The sequence below is a fragment of the Sebastes fasciatus genome, chromosome 4, assembly GCF_043250625.1.
Source record: "Sebastes fasciatus isolate fSebFas1 chromosome 4, fSebFas1.pri, whole genome shotgun sequence".
NCBI lineage: Eukaryota > Metazoa > Chordata > Actinopteri > Perciformes > Sebastidae > Sebastes > Sebastes fasciatus.
This window is the reverse complement of record NC_133798.1, coordinates 35,912,615-35,930,384: the sequence shown is the minus strand read 5'-3', so window position 1 is coordinate 35,930,384 and position 17,770 is coordinate 35,912,615. Positions and strand designations below refer to the sequence as shown.

At 41.2% G+C, this 17,770-nt stretch overlaps 1 protein-coding gene across 3 annotated transcripts in view; it reads right to left on the bottom strand.

Annotated features, from left to right (window-relative positions):
- The window catches only part of lingo1a (leucine rich repeat and Ig domain containing 1a), a 150,304-nt gene that overhangs the window by 11,739 nt on the left and 120,795 nt on the right, over positions 1 to 17,770 (bottom strand). Inside the window, exon 1 of one of the 3 annotated variants that reach the window (XM_074633924.1) lies at positions 16,743 to 17,296. The exons of the other annotated variants lie outside the window; for them this stretch is intronic. The gene's annotated coding sequence lies outside the window, so the exon portion shown is untranslated. Of the gene's footprint in view, positions 1 to 16,742; positions 17,297 to 17,770 lie in introns of those variants that run through there. 3 annotated transcript variants of the gene reach the window in all.

The following is a 17,770-nucleotide window of genomic DNA, read 5'->3' as shown; positions in this document are numbered from 1 at the left end:
CTTCTTTTAGCACCCAGAGGAGTCAGCCCCTACTGGTTATAGGAAAGAATTGGCTTCTTTTCAGAATGCGGAGGTTGCTGCCTGATATTTGGTCATAAACCAAAGTACGAATCAAAGTTTTGACCTGATGATAGAGCTAGATGAAAAGTCAAAATATCACCAAAGATATTATAATTCACTCTGAGGAGAATATGAATGTCTGTACCCGATTTCAAGAACAAACTACACAGAGTAACTTCAATAAAGTCTAATGGAAGACCTCATGTTTCCTCTTTTTACTCATTAGAATTAACTATGCACTGGTGAGTGGGTAAAAATCGGATGTATGTATTATAGTAGCTGCATTACCTTTGGAGTGTTTGGGAGCAGAAAGTAACTAAGCAGAACAGCTAGATTGTGAACGATTGAGCTCCCCCAGAGAGAGCTGCTGGAATCGCCGTTTCCTTTCCTCCCCCTAAGGCTGAGAGAAAATGCTTCACAGGCAGGAGGGCTGCTTCTAACACGCATACACACACACACACACACACACACACACACACACACACACACACACACACACACACACACACAGAGAGAGATGCTGTTATAAAATTTCTGTTTGTCTGTGTATTGCTTTGTTCCATAATGCTGTGCCCCCCACTCTGAGGCCTAATCTTTGGGTTTGGGACAACTTGCTGACAGAGCCTTCGAGGCTTGAGGTGATTATGTCACGGGGGCACACGGTTACACATGGACTCTTCTCCAAACACCGCGGGAGATGCCAACCTTCACTGCTCCGGAGCACCACTTGCTGCTAGACTGGCAAAAACTGAAAACACTGCAGCCGTGGCAATAAATGTAGGAGAAACAAGAACCTATGAAGGTCACAGAGGGCTTTATATTTCAGACTGGATGCGGATCTTGGATGAGTGTTTTAGCGTGTGGGCTGAACCTGGCTTGTTCTAGTTTGTTTAGTTTGGAAGATTGAGAGGCCAGCACTAACAAGGTCCCATGAGGTGCTTTAAGAAAGTCTGTTTCAAGCAAAGGGCCAAAGAGAATTTGTGCTTCTTTTTTTCACTCAGCAGTTCTAGTCATACTATTTTCTAAAACTTTCAGATCCCAAACTTTGTTTTTGTCTGTTTCAATGACTACTATAAAAATAGATATAAAAGGGTAAAAGGCCAAAAGGCTCTCACATCTACTGCTGCAATGACTATTTGATTAGTCAATTCACAGACCACAGACACCAAATTTGATAAATGATTAATCTTTGGCGTTATGTATCAAGCAAAAATGTCAAATATTAAGAATATTGTTCTTTATTCTTAAAGGGGGCATGTCATGAAAAACTCACCTTTTCAGTGCTTGTGCACATCCATTTGGATATCTGGAGTGACTACCAAACAACAAACTCGTTCATTAGAATATACCACCCGCAACTTGAGAACTACCTTTGCAAAGGTAAAGAAGGTAGAGAAAAATACTGTGTTTTTTTAACATTAAAGCATGTAAACAAGTTCTAGAAACCCAAAATGCAAGTATGAACCTGAAAATGAGCACCGTATGTCCCCTTTAAATGTTAGGATTTGCAGCTTTTCTATCATTAAAATGAAAAATATTTGGGTTTTGGACTGTTGGCCAGACAAAACAAGCAACTGTCATTTACAATCAACAACATTCAGTTACTTACATCAACTTTGTAGCAGATCTGAGCTTATTAAAGGTTATTACAAATGGTTCTGGTTGCTACTTGAGCTCTGCTTTAGATATGCAGTACACAAAATAGCCCCTGAGACAGTATTACAACTTCAATGAAAATAGCCGCAAATACTTCTCATTCTTCAAAGTTGCTTTAAAACAAAACACATGACCGTTTGCACCATATGAAGGGCCCACATAAGAGTTTATGTAACTATACACGGTTTGTCTTTTTGTGAACGACAATAGTGTTTTTCAATTTCTTTGGATCCAAAATTAAGAACCATTTTCCTTCTCTTGCATAATGTACCCACAAGCTTCTGATTAGGAAGAAACACTGACGTCTCACCATTATTATTGTAATGACTTCACAGGCTATTGTGCGAAAAGCAAAGGAGCTTAGGCAAATAAACAGGTTCCCCCGTCGCTGCTGTGATGAGCAGCCACGAAAACATTTACTTATGTAATCATCCATTTTTCTTCACCTACATGTATATGAGACATCTACTTGTTCTTTTTGGACAATTTAAAATCCAATTTGCATTAAAGGGCAACTGTGAGAGAATCAAAATTAGTTGTTTTTCTTATAATTCTCGACATTTTATTTTGATTACCTTATACATGTTTCCATGTATGGCGGTCAAGTTCACATCCCCAGACTGAAGGACATAAAGTCAGTTCCCTCACATATCCTGCCAGAGCACCCAAAACTAAACTTTAAATACTACACATTTTTCGCTCAGAATTAATTATCCACGAGTGATGAGTTAATATTATGCAGCTAAATCAAGCCCTTACCTCTTCTATTGAACAAAAGCATTCGCCGAGACATTGTGTCACATTTAATTTCAGAACGACAGTACTTGTGGAAATCAAAGCAGTCCTCAAGCAGTGCTATTGGGGAAGAATCATGTTTTAAAGGTGAAGATGTTACAATTGTAAAATTTAACATAAGAACCCTCCTGAAAAAAAAATCAGAGGTGGAGGAGAGGATAAATGAACGTTTTGAGAGGGGGGGTACTGAACTCATTACTCTCCTCACTCAATTTGTTTGAATAAATCTTTTAGATGAAGTGAGTGGATTTGACAGTTGCCCTGAGAGTGTATCTGTTGGGCGGGTTGGGAGGGGTGTTTGTATTTGGGCGAGCTCTTATGCTGGCTTATGGAACAACCAGTGCATCAACTCGTCCATATATAGGATGTAGCTTTAATAGCTGCAACCACACCGCAAGCTACAGTCGTTCCTCAATTAAGGGAATCAACATGGAAACAGGCCTTCATTTCATAATGAATAATTTAAGCCCTATCTTATCGGCTGCTAGGAAGTGTGATGGGCACACAACGTGGAGCGTCTTAGGGCCATATTGACTTTAATTTTGACTGGCATCCTCCCAGTGTGGCGAAGAAAATGTCCCCTTTGCTTAGCCGGCCCCGCAGCTCGCAGTGAGGCCTTTAAAGGGAGATGAGCTGTAATTAGTTGATAGAGAGGTGACCCCGATGCACAACATGCCACACTAATGCACTGGGATCTGGAGGATAGTGCTGTTGCTGGAGAGCAGCAGAGATTGCAGACAAAACACTGCGGGGAGCTTCAACAAGGCAGGGATTGTTTCCAACATGCATTATTTTATTTCAGTATTGAAGAATTAGGGTTGCATTGTTGGAGAAGAAAAAAAAACATTTGGCAACCTGCCATTCAGTTTGCCTATCGAAGCTCACTGTACATCGGGTAGAGGACAGGAAAAACACCTTGGGCAGAATACAAAACAGGTGGTCTACCTCCGGGTCTGAGAAGTGAAGCCAATGCTGAAGTGCCTTAAACTTGCATTATTTCTAATAGTCAGCAGGGGGCAACTCCTCTGGTTGCAAAAAAAAAGTCTGATTGTATAGAAGTCTATGAGAAAAAGATGGTAACTGCCAAAATGCCAAACTCGAGGCTTCAAAATGGCAGTCCACAAACCAATGGGTGACGTCTAGGTGACTACGTCCACTTCTTAAAAACAGTCTATGTACAAAACAAACACAATATATAAAATAGTCAGGGCCAGTACATATCTTTGTCACAATCTTAGGAGATCCTTATATAAGTTTTATGTATATGTAAAAGAATACATAATGGCTGATATATCATTGTCATGTTTAAACTCTCAATATCAGCTTTAAAACTCCAGTATCCGTCAAGCTTTCTTCTGTACTGTACGTTAACCATTTATTGATCTATTTCATGACTGTTTTACATCAGCTAGCAGTCTTTATAATTCTGTAACTGTTCAATATCACTTTCAAAGACGTCGAATAATGCAGTCCTCAACTGCAACAGTCATTCCTATTCAAGCCATGGTTTTAGTGGCATTGAACGGATGAAAGCAACAATCATGCCATGCTTCTCCAAAGGCCTTCGTCCCATGTACCATTTTGAATCTCACCACTGTCACTGTTTTCACCAAAGGAACCAAAGGAGAAAAAAGAGAAGCAATAAAACAACTCCCTAGTCTCAACCTTGGGTCATTTTTCTCATTTTCTTAAAATGGCATAGTTCTTTCGAGTAGATGTTTTTGTAGGACATTCGTGAAGGTGAATCTAATTCAGAGACGGAGAAGACTGTATTCCGTGGATTTTAAAATGGATGCCAGTGTAGCCACACCTTCAGGAAGGTGACAGAGTATAAGATTCAAGACACAATTGCATCTTTAAACAATACTATACAATATATTTTTCCCGCACAGTTCTTGATTCATGGCTCTCAAATGTACAGCCTCTTGTATAAAACTGCCTGAGCAAAGTCACTTCAGCTTACTCATTTACGATTTATCTCCTTCAATGGTGTGAGCTCAGACAAAAACACTGTCCCATAAGTGCTTTATCAAAAAATCAGTTGCATTATAAGAACTGCACAAGAGCCAGCCAAAGCTCTGAGGCACAATCTGTTTCTGCAGCACAACAAAACAAATGTTTTTTTTTGCTTTTTCTCTCCTCTCTACTGCAATGTGAGAAAAGTCAAAAGGTAGATTTAACCTCGCGAATAATTAGTGACAGGTCTGCAGTGTATCGCTGAGGTCTCACCATTCATCCTTCATTTAAACGGCGAGGGCATACTGGCTGTTGTTTTAACGTGTTGACCCAGACTTTTCATCTGTTGACTTTCAGAGCTAAATATAATGAGAGTGGACCCAGAACAACAAGGCATTTGAAATGCATACAGTGCTGTTCTTGCACTGCCAAACAGTGACTCAGGATTCCTACTTCAACCAAAATGAATCACCTGATTGTATATGCAAACGAAATGGCGCCTGTTGAGGCAAGCAAACGGAGTGTAAATGAATAGTCCAAAGGCAACGGTCTGCTCAGTTATCGATTGAAACGGCTGTTAGAATAGGCCGGACAATTGACACATACCGGCAGTGAAAATAATTTACAGTATTTAGGTTGTAGTGGGGATTTGTTACACACTGTATCTGATACTTTTGCACAGAAGGCATGAATCAATCAAAAACAAAAACAACCCTGGGCCCTTTGAGGAAGCAGGACCGAGATGTTTGCCCAAACTGAGTGCACTGTACTATCGATTTCTCCAAAACCTATACCACAGCTCATCAATAAATCCTGTGATTCCCACTTTCAGCATCCAATATTTATATGTTTCTCCTTTTCTGAGTATCATTTCACTAAAACAATCTTATGTCAATGCTTTTTTTTTTTTTTTTCCACCTCCACAATCTACGGAGAGTGGAGCAGCCTGGGCCGACCCCACCGTGGCTCCGGTGCACAGATAGGGGAGCTTAATCCATGTCCTCTGAGAGATTGCCCAGAAAGATGAAGCCTTAATTAGCCAGATAAAACCCCACATAATGGCGCTATTGATATAGACTGGGAAATGAGGACTAAGCAGAACAAAAAAAAACAAAGACAACTGCATATGAGATGGCTGAGAGAAGAAGTTGGGAGACAGAAATCAACTGCAGTGGATGAAAAAAAAAAAAAAAAGGGTGAGTTCACTCTCACTCTCAACTCCAACAGGGGAGCATTGTCTCATCTCTCGGAGCAATCCACCTGCTCCAAATTCTCTCATAAGAAGCTTAGAGAAAGAAAAAATGCTGACCTTCATATAATCAAAGATTATGTGGAGGAAAACAACAACAGTTTTTTGGAGTACTTAAGCAATAGCACTCATGGGAGGTTCGAGCAATTAAAGGCAAAATTACTTGTCTAAGCTGTCCTTGTATCCTCCCGTTCTCCATCTTTGGTTCCCTGCAGTATGAGAGGAGGTCATAAAGATAGTGAAAAGAAGAGAATCACATCTCACTAGCTCTGCTAATCCTAGGGGTACTAGAGGGAGCGGAATCTCACTTTTAGAAAGACAATCTAGGTATCTCGCATGCTACACATGGATCAATGACAAGGTGACCCTGTATAGTAATACCAGATGGCTTTAGGGTTGGCAAAGACACTGCAAATCCCTTGTCAACACTTGTGCCCTCCTTTTTAAAAGAAGTGACAGAAAAATGCATTAGAACTTTGTTCCTTTCAGCTTTGGAATCCTTGAAGTAATTCTGCTGAAATGGATTTAAAATGGTGCGTTTTGGGCGAGGTTATATGTGTGGATTACTATCTCTTAGGAAAACCTCATTAGATTCCGAGTGCAACTCATATCAAAGCCCATCCAACCTCAATCTGCAGAGCTATGGAAGTGAGATCCGTTCTGCCACTCATGCCTTAATTAATGAGAATGACTGTCTGTTTCCTTTGTCTCCCCGCAAAGAGCAGTGCCTTTGTTGTAGCATGCTGACAGGCAGATGATATGCTTGTCGACACACATTTTTTTAGAATTTCATCTTTGTAGTCTCGTCATGTTAGCCTTGTTGTGATGCAACTCGTATGACATTTGCAGAGGAGACGTAAGCCAACGGCGCTGAAAACACTGCTAACTGCTGATTTTTTTTTTTTCCAGATAACTCTCGGTTTAAAACACAAACTTTATTTGTGCAGTCTGGATGATTAAACACATTCATATTCGTAGAGTTGGCATGATGGTGAAATAACAGGAATAAAAAAAAAAAAAACACCATCATCCCTGAGAGCTACAAAACAGAAAGTTTGTGCTTCAGTGAAATGAACAGTTGTACTGCAGAGGTTCAAATGTCACTGACTACATTTACATGCACATTAATAGTCCACTATTATTACAAATATGACAATGTTCCAAATTTGATATGGGTCATGTAAACAGCATATTTCGTTTGGATATTTTGAATTAGGCCTTATTAAGACATGTGGGATATGCCGACATTATTCAGGTTTTAGGAGTATTTTATAAACATGTATACAGCACATTCAGAATATGTGTCTCAATTGGGGTTTTTACGGCAGTTTGCGACACACATCCTCACGCCTGTTTACGGCCAGCTCTGCGCGTTGTACACAAACCAACTAGCCAACAGTTAGAAATGCATGCCCAAAATAAAAAGCCTACATTTCTGGTCAGAATTGAGAAACACACCTACTTTTAAACATCATAAAAGACTTAGATGTCAACAGGTTTTTGGATATGCGCAAATATCGCAACGCAGACCTTTCCAAGAAGGAAGGAAGGAAAGAGGGAGGCTGTGTACGCACTGGCGAAGAAATCCGCCACTGCTTACATTAATCGGAGTATTCACGGCTGCATGTAAACTGGAATATTAGTGGGATATTAATTTTCCTTATCCATGTAAACAGCTTCGTGAGAATATTGTCTTTTTGCAATAAGGACAAAAATCAATCAGTCGATGTCATTTAAATGTTGCATTTATAATGGAAATGATTAGTCAATCAATTTGTTTTTGAGCAAATTAAAGTAATCAGCAGCAATTTTGAATATAAATTAATTGTTTCAGTCAATGTTCAAGTAAAAATGCTGAAATTGACAACAACCCCATTGCGACAAGTATTTTTCCACTTTTTTTCTGATGTTTTGAACATTAATAAATAATTATTAAGCAATTAATTGTTTATTTACTTTTTACATAAATATAAATTCAACAAAGATGGCACAATGATGACATTGCTTGACTTGTATCTGTCCTAAAGCCTGGCCATATTTGCCTCATTGCTGTTGTACTCATTATTGCCAACATGGTAGGAGCAAGCACAAGAAAATGCAAAAGAGCTGAATTATTTATTTGACATTTGCATATCTGTACGTCAGGATCAGGGCGAGGGTAGATTGGGTTATTGAGGGTAGATTACTCCTGAGATTTCTTTTTAGGGCATACTGTAACACCAATTTACAGAGCCCATTACTTCACATCATAAGCAGGATTTTAATGCATAGAGTTAGACTTATACCATAGTTCCCTACAGTACAATGCATGTAAGACATTTTTTTTTTTTCCCCACCTTAAATTGACTCATTCTGTCACCGTAATAACTTTTGCCACCTCTACACCTTTGAACAGAGTCCCCTGCTAAATCAGTTATGAGATGGAAGGGTTAAATTGCCCGGACCATCCTCTCGCCCCACACCAGCGCTCTGCAGACCTGATCTCTCTCCCCTCTCGATTCCCACAGGTTCCCAAACTACTTTGCACTTCTGTGGCAGCGCGTCACTCGCCAGCGTCCAACAAGGTCAAATGCCATTTAATTTTCTCGCCTTTGATCGCTGCCTGGCCCTTTCATCAGTCCCCATCCACCCATGCTCTACCACCATCACCATTTCACCGCTCAGACATCCCTCATTCATCCCCCCCCAGGTTTAGAGAATGTGACTGGCAGCAGCCAAAGTTAGAATATGTCTGTCCAGAGGTAATACATAAGCAAACTCGTAAAGTCAGTGCTTTGCTATTAGAGAGGATCAAACGAATAGTCCAAACAATGTGCATTTAGTTGTGGCATACATACATCTCAAAGCCTTCCACCAGTAATTCTGCTTTTCCCGTCCTTGAATGAAGCTTTCTACATTCTGTTTTCCTGATTGACACATTGACAATGACTGAATGAAAATATCCATCTTGCCTCTCTGCTTAACCAACCCCACCCATACTGTACAGCTCAGCTTAGAGAGGAGACTGTGTGTTATTATGTTGTCCTGTGGGGCTGGGCAATTATGGAGAAAACCAAATATTACAAAAAAATGTTGACGAAATACCTCGATATCGATGTTGCGACGATACTGTAGAGTTGATTTTTGACAAATAATCATCACTAATGTGGATTTAATGATTCAGTGGGTAAAGGGAAATAATAGAACAGCTAGAACAGACTGTTAAGTTCAGAAAATTACATCCCTTTATTTTAATGTAGACTTTAAAACCAGGAAAAGATAACACTTATGCCATATTACAATATCCAAAATCTAAGACGATATCTAGTCTCATATCACAATATCGATATAATATTGATATATTGCCCAGCCCTATTGTCCTGCAAGGTTTCACCAAACTAACCATATTCAAAATCAAATCTATGTCACAACAGCAACACTTCAGTATGCTATTAGCTATACAATTTACATTGTTCTGGCTTCCTATTGACCTGTAGGGGTTTAAGCTGCTGGCCATGGAATCTGAACATCCCTGGTTTGAATCTTCGTTACATGTCACCCCTCCTCTCTCCCCTAATATCCATCCACATCTCTGCTTTCTATCTAATAAAGGCAAATGAAACCCAAAATACTTAAAAGATTGACATTGTCCTCACCTTATTACTCATCATTGTGTATCTGTTAGATCCAGTATATTTTGCCTCCCAGCTTAATATCTCCCTGGTAAAGGATGTAAAAACATGGGCATGCATAAAAGATGTCTTATTATGGATATGCCAATAATGATAATAATAATAATATATGACACATTTTGACTTGGCCCATACTTCCGATTCCTTCAATTTTAAAAAAAACAAAATGTACGTGTTCATGTTCAGTCATGTTAAATGATTCAAGATGTTGCTGAGATGGTTAGTTGTTAAGTTGAAAATTGACTCCAGTTTTGATCACTGTTTAATATTTTAGCCAACTATTGGTAGAACAAATATATATATTTACTGGATATGTCTGGAGTCTGAAGAGTTGCTTGCTTTTTCTTGCTTGTTTTCATGGCATTATAAATTGAACACTTTGGGTTTTTGGCCGGCGGTCAGAATAAATAAGCAATTTTGACACATTAGCTTGGCTGTGGAAACTTGAGTTGGGGATTTGTCATTATTTTTGAAAATGTTGTAGAGCAAATGAGGATCTTTGGGGGGGAAGTAATTAAAATAATTATTAGTTGCAGCCCTGATTCATTCTGGATTTCTCAATGTCTATTTATACATTGTGAACATGTTTTAGACCTATAACAGGAATGCTGGTGGCCAAATGGCGAGGACTCCTGCATTGTTTGTCAGATTCAAAAATAGACAAGGTATGGTGCTTACAGAATACATCAGGCAATCGGCATATTCCAGCTGACATAATTGGATATGTATTTTTCCAAGATATAGACTTATCCCAAAATATATACAGAATATGGCACTTAAATTCAAAAGTAGATCATCCTCAGTGACACGGCATAAGTCCCGGTATTTCTACAAGAACTGAGATGGTGGTGTGTATCTGTAGGTGAGATTATTGCTGCTTCTTCGTGTCTAGCAAACTAACATCTCCTCATGCCACCCAGTCTAATCGATAGGCTGAAATCTGACCCCTTGTTTCCTCTATGCACTTTAGCTCTCCTCCATCGACAGTATTAGCACTTCTTTGTTACAATGTTCTGTCATCCTCTCTCTCTCTCTCTGCGTTGACAGTGAGTGGGTGAAAGAGAGCAGGAGTGAGGGAGGGAGAAAGACGGACAGACAGACATAAAGAGAGCTTTTCGGAAAGTTAAACGGAGAGATCGAGGGAGAGCACCAAAGAGACTGAGAAAGTGAGCTTTTAGGGAACTAAAAGCCTCTGCCCCTTTATACCTCAAAGCAGGGCCCCTGTTGTCTTGCATCACATGATGAATGGGAGCAGACTGTCAATGGATGAAAAGCACCTACACTTATCCGACGAAAGGAGGGTATAATGGGCTTGATGCACATTAAAATATTTGAATGATCGGAGAGCGCTTTAATCCGAGTATCACAGAGGGTAGCCTTTCTATACCAAGGCAGCATTTGAAAAGGGGTGTCCGTTTTCTTGTTGAATTCTAATGGGATTAGTGGCTGTTAATGGCACTTTTCGAGTGCCGTGAAATAGCAACCGCAACAAAGCAAGTTCCTCCAAAACCAGAGGAGACCTGTAGCAGATGCGGCGTAAAGGACAACTTCACTCCTAAGTAGATCCTCGGTCAGCCTACTAGACAAAGGAATTGCGGGTTGAGAGTGCTAGTACGGCACCTAAACACCAAACTCGGTGAACTCTGGATCTCAACAGGGTATTCTAACAGCTATTACATCAGCGAGGTGGGGCAGAAACACGAATCTTGTCCCCACTTATGGAAAATATCACACTGTACGCTCCATGAAAGAGTGGCGATATAAGTGGAGCTTCTGTTGTCCCACTATTGGGCTTCCAGTCGCCACTGAATACCACCGATGCTGAATAGAACAGATGCAACATATTGTCATTTTGCCGCACAATAGCAATCATTACCGCTGCAAAACAATTTATTCAGACTCCAGTTATAAATGCATGTGCGGATATCAAATGGGACAATAATATTCAGTGTTTACAGATGGAAAGGAAGGCATTGTAAATAACAATTGGTATGGATTTCACACCCAAGAAAAACATTTGCTGCTTCAGTTTTTATGGAATAAGTGAAATTAAAGAGTGCTGTTTGTGTTTTACTTCAGCAACTTCTATTCATGTGTTTTTAGCTCCAGCCTCCTATCTCAAGCTGTCAGTCTGAGGCCGTCGGCTGCCTCCGCTGATGCAATTTACAGCCCACTAGCAGCTTACCAGGGTGACATATGTGTCATTCACACAATCATCTAAAATACGGGTGTCTAAGTTTGAGTCTGCCTGGCAACAGGGGTGACCAACATAGGCACTGATTAGTCCCTATGCAGTGAATACAAATGTCCTTTCCAGAGGATTGGTGAAGAGCTTTAGTAAGCACAATAACACCTCCCCAACCCTTGACCTAAACCTTGTCCACCATCAATGCCTTTTTTAATGATGCATCCTCCCAGGGACTCCATGTGGTTTATGGCAGGATGTTATTCCGGCCCTGGCAACGACTCAGAGTTTGCATCCATTAAATGTACACAATTTTTATTGAAAGCTGGAGGTAGGCGGATTCAAGGGATCATCAAAATGCTGGCAGTGGCCAAGCATTATGACGATAAAATCTAAATGGATGCTGCATTTACATGTAGACTGAGTAGGGTCAAGGCTTGTGGAGGTACAGTACTCTAACTCAAGCCAAGAATCCATTTCTGCTGGCTGTTGCCATTTGAAAACATGCGGTAATCCAGCTTTTCTTTGCGGACACCTTGATTTTCCACACAAGCATAAAAGGTGAAATCGCTCTCTGAAGCCACCTTTGCAGAAACTCTCTAAAGACATTTTTCACAACACTGTGAAGCAGATCAGAATTAGGTGCACTTGTATGAGCTTCTTACATGGATACATGGATGAATGGGCCCTACAAGCAAAGGTGAATGCACAGCATTTAGACATGCCTTTCACATGCCTTTAACAAGGCTCTCTTATAACTATAATTGGTCATTTCAGATATTATTGCTTTTTTCTGCTGCTTTTGTTAGAAAGAGCCCTGAAATACCTGTTATAAAACCACTCAAAATAAAAGCCGAGTCACAGTAGTTTGTAGATTTTCTGTTGCAATTCATGCCATCACATGACTTTGACCATATGGGATCCTTCTATTATTTTTAATAAAGATGGTATTTGCAGCTTTATGACCAGTATCATTGATGTGATGAATGCAATGTCACCCATTTTGGTATAAATTCTGGATTAGTGCATATAATATGTATGTTAATGAATCCAACATCACAAGATTAAGGACAATGCAATGGCAGTTAGACAAATCTGATTGCAGATATGACACAGTGAAAGCCACCATCACTCTGATGAAGGTAAAACAGAGGGCAAAGCATTGGCTGTGTGCCCAAATGTGTGTTTATACAATGCAGTATTTACTGTACTGTAGGAACCCAGGACACACTGGTAGATATTCAACATAGCTTTGTTAAAGCAAGCAGCATGATTTGTTTTTTTGCTTTTTGATGTTTGGTCCCCCAGAGGCTTGAAAATCACTAAACCACTGTATACAAAACCACATTTTGTTGGACAAAGTTCAACACAATAGAGTACATCTGACAGAGGCATGACCGATGCATGACAACCGGCTGCTGTATTGTAAGAAACAACCAAATGGAGTTTCATTAGTCACACTCATGTATGGAAATCTACTAGTAGTTGATAATGAGTGCACTTGATTTGAAGTTTTTCAAAACATTTAAGGGGTTGCCATAGCAATTTGCACTCCTACACCTGTTTGTATGTGAAGCCAAGCCACAGTTCAAATAAAACGTCTAAAATGAATTAGGGTTCATAACGTTGGAATTAATGTCAATAACGCGCTAACACAAAATCGGTTAAACGCCAAGGCAATCAATGTTTCGGAGGTTGTAGCGAGCTCAGTTTTTAAGTTGCTAGAGTGAAGATACTACATATGAAATTAAAAAAACCTAAGAAATCCATCGGTAACAACCATGTCATACTAGCTTGTCGCAAAGGAAGAAAAATAACGCTCCAAACTTGCACTAAATTTTGGAGAGGAAAAACTGTCATGGCCATTTTCAAAAGAGTCCCTTGACCTCTGACCTCAAGATATGTGAATGTAAATGGGTTCTATGGGTACCCACGAGTCTCCCCTTTACAGCCATGCCCACTTTATGATAATCACATGCAGTTTTGTGGCAAGTCATAGTCAAGTCAGCACACTGACACACTGACAGCTGTCGTTGTCTGTTGGGCTGCAGTTTGCCATGTTATGATTTGACCATATTTTGTAGGCTAAATGCAGTTTCTTTGTCATTGTTTTGTGCAGTTAATTGATATCCAATAATACATATATATATATTTGCATAAAGCAAGCATATTTGCCCACCCCCATGTTGTTTAGAGTATTAAATACTTGATAAATCTCCCTTTACAGTACATTTTGAACAGAAAAAAAATGTATGATTGTCATGGACAATCATGCGATTAATCACGATTAAATATGTTGATCGTTTGACAGCGCTACTTGGAATGCATTTAAATGTAATTCAAAATTGCATTGCAATGCAAATTGTATGCAAAAAGAGCTCTGATATCAGAATTATATCTGTATCGGCAGATATCTAAAGTCAGGTATCGGATCGGAACAGACAAACAGTGGATTATGCATCTCTAGTTACACTCAGTTTGGGGGAATAAGTGAAATAAATATTTGTTGATACTGTTAAGGATCTGTGCCGTGTGCTGTCTGGGACACTTTCACAACACTGTAGGTGAAAACTCTTCTGCTCAAAAGGGATTGCACTGCTGAACCTTTCAAGAAAGACCAAAAAAAGCTGATGACATCTAGACAGCACTTGCAGCTGCTTTTTTTTGCTTATCTAGTTCAAAAGCCATCCACCAAGGACAACAGTGACTGGTGAACAACAACTTCCTCCTCCCCCTCCCATCAAACAGCCACTATGATCCCACCGCAGGCCTTTTGTAAACATGCCATCCAGCCCTGGGCATCCATGTACCAAGGCAGTGGCATCAAGTGAAATGGCAGCCGGGTCTTATGAAGACAACATAATTGCCGTCCCGGGTGAAAACTCCCAGCGTTGTGTCATCGTAGAATTATGCAGGCATCATGGCCTCACAACTGGGAGCTAATAAACACCTTGTCAATGCAGAAGGTGTCGGCTTTACACCCAGGGTGAGTGTCTCTAAGAGACGCGGCCTACTAACACGTCATAAGCCAGCATTAGCCCCGCTCACTAACACTATTGGTCATTTAGTGTGTTGTGAGAAGGCAAGCCATGTGATCAGTCATCATGCGCTAACATCACGGTCCACACCATCACCAATGCGGCTCTCATCCTGGTCTTATTGGTTTGCTATTCCATTCTGCCTGCATGTGATCAAATTACAAACATGCCAAGATGTAACCATGCTTCATAGAAACATAATGCAGTTATGAGGAGCATGATTTCCCTGTGACATCTGATACTCTGTATTATATCGGCCACTGCGTAGAGGTTTAGCTTATTGCAAACATTGATCAACGTGTTGTAATTCAATATAGTATGTCAACAGCGGCATAATGTTGTAAGAGAGGAGGGACGGAGGGAGGGGAGCGGGGGGGTACAGTCTTTGTTACTGTGTCCCATAGCCTATCGCATGGCAGAGAGGTGAATCCTATTGACAACTCCTAGATGGCCAAGGTCAGCGGCCGCACATTTCTTTAATGAAGGCAGCAGGGGCGTCTGAACAGAGCGGATAACACACACACCTCAGCAGCCTCTTGGCTGTCGCAGCAGCCATGATTGAGTCGGCAGCATCACAATCATCACATAGATCAACAGCAAAAACCTGACAGAAATAGGATTTTAAGCCTGTAAGTGAGCCCCTACAGGAATGTAGCAGTAAAAGGAAAACATCTGGTGCGATAGGGTCACTCTGAAGTCACTACTGAGTGCCACAAAGACACAGAGAGAAGGTATTATTTTTAATAAGGAGAGAAAATAACACTCTGGAGGGAAACAAAGAACTCAGGATGGGCTATAATGCACCTCTGAAGCCCCATGTGCCACACCCTTAGCCCCCTGCATCTGTGTGATATCTCAAAGTGCATCAGCTATCTATCATCTTGGATGGTGAGCCCATGATAAAGCCGGGAGAGGCTGCTGATGGTTCTGATGCTGCTGATGCTGCTGCTCGAGCTACGGGAGGCTGCTCCTGTTCTATCTGGCTGTCCGCTCCCTCCGGCTATTTATAACCAATAGAGCTACAGCACTTTATGAATGTCCGCAGGCACAGTATCACACAGCCTTCTGATACTCTGCCGCAACTGTGTTTTTTTTGGTGTGTCATTATAAGAGGCAGAGCTGGACAATAAAGAGGATGGGGGGCGGTGGTGGTGGGGATGGGGGGACATTTCAGGGGCTCCACTGTCATATTATTCTCTGCAAATGCTGCCTTGAATAACAAACAACAGACGGCGTGTGGCACACACACACACACACAAGTTTTCACCCTGTGTCCTGTGGAGTTGCATTGTAAAGCTATATATAGACTCCATCCCATCACTGTTGTCTTGGTGGAAATCCAAAAAAGAAAAAGTGAGGATCAATGAAATGCACGACTCCTTTTTGCAGCAGCAGCATCCTGCTTTGCTTTATAACACGCTGCCCATTTAACAGATAGCCATCTTTGCAGATGAATAATAAAATGGCATATGGGGAGGATCACGACTGCCTCACACTTCCACACAATGTGAAGTGTTATCTCAGCAGAGCCGGCCAAATAAAGGCACACACACACACACACACACACACACACACACACACACACACACACCCTACATTCTCCCTCTCACACACACATTCGTGGGACAATTACATTTGATTAATGTCTTAAGCCTTGGTCCTCCCAGACAAGCACACACACACACACACATAGAAATGCACAGAAAATGAGATTACACTGTCAAAAATTGTGCAAGGATAACAGATCTCTAAATTAATTTCGGATGTGGAGTATTAGATGCATGTTTTACCTGCAGAGGACGCGCCTAACCACACTCCAAGTCCCCTCGTTTGCTTTTCTGTCCTGTCAACCGATTCTGCCCTCATCATCATCGCGGACTTGCAGGGATATTTTAGCCGATTTGACATCAGAATGAAAACCGAGCAGTTTTATGAAAGCCTCTGGTATGAACTGACACAAGATTGACATATTTTGAGGGATGTTTTTCTTTAAAGTAGCCCAGAGAGACTGCTGCGTCCTGGATATATCCACCTCTCTACAATCTTGGCCTCACATTATTGAAACTGCATCGACATGAGAATGAACGCTGAGGAGGACAGTAAAAAACTCCTTTTTCTAATCGGATACTCACCTGCTGTAGCCTTCACTGCTTCCGAGCATCCTTTCGCATTTCTCCCCGACGGCAACTCCCAGCCACCAACACTCAACACAAAATGTAGACGCACTATCTCAAGTCCATCGCCTTGAAAAAAGACAGCTTTCAAAAAAAAAAACAGGAGAAGGAGAAAAAGACAAGCCGTTTTCTTGCAGATTCCCAAATGAGATTCTCCACAGCGGTTCTCTAAGATGATAGTTAAAAACAGGCAGCCCACACACACACACATGCACACATATATAGGCACGCACGCACGTACAGCGCACCGATCCTCCCTCGGTAATGGGACTCCCTGTGCGTCCGAGAGATGAGTGTTGGAGAATAAAGAAAAGGAATGCAAATGGCAGGTAGAGAGAGAGAGAGAGAGAGAGAGAGAGAGAACAACTCCCACGCACGCACAGTTCCCGATGCGAGCGCTCCTTGATGCAGTCTCTCTCTGCACAGCCGCGCACTCACAGCTCAGCTCTGTGTGTGACTGGCTGGCGTCAGCGGCGCAGGCAATCTGCTGGCTGAGAGAGGAGAGGAGAGAGGAGGAGGGACGCACTCTGCACGGTGTCCTACTCAAGTGTGTGTGTGTGTGCGTGTGTGTGTGGTAAAACTATGTGAGAGTGTGTGTGTGTTTGCCTATATGTGTTTGATCACCGTGCTCACGTGCAGTCCGTTTGTCAATTTGCTGGTTTATTTATTTAGACTGCGCGTTTTGTTAACCTGGTTCTTATCTGTCCAGATTGGTCTGTTAGCGCGCACACATGGCGTTTACGCGCGCGCAGACGCACGGGTACACGTGCAGCAGGACACATTTCAAAAAAATTCTGAGTCTTCTGAGGGTGAATTGGAAACAAAATGGCTCACATTACCCCCCTTTTGCAACATGCAAATGTTTCAGCGACAAAGCTGCTGGCAAATAAAGAAATAAAATCAGATTTAAGTCTGTGAGAGTGGAGTGGAGACATGGAGAGAGGTAGGAAGGAGAGAAGGAGGGAGGGTGATCTATAAGAAAGCAG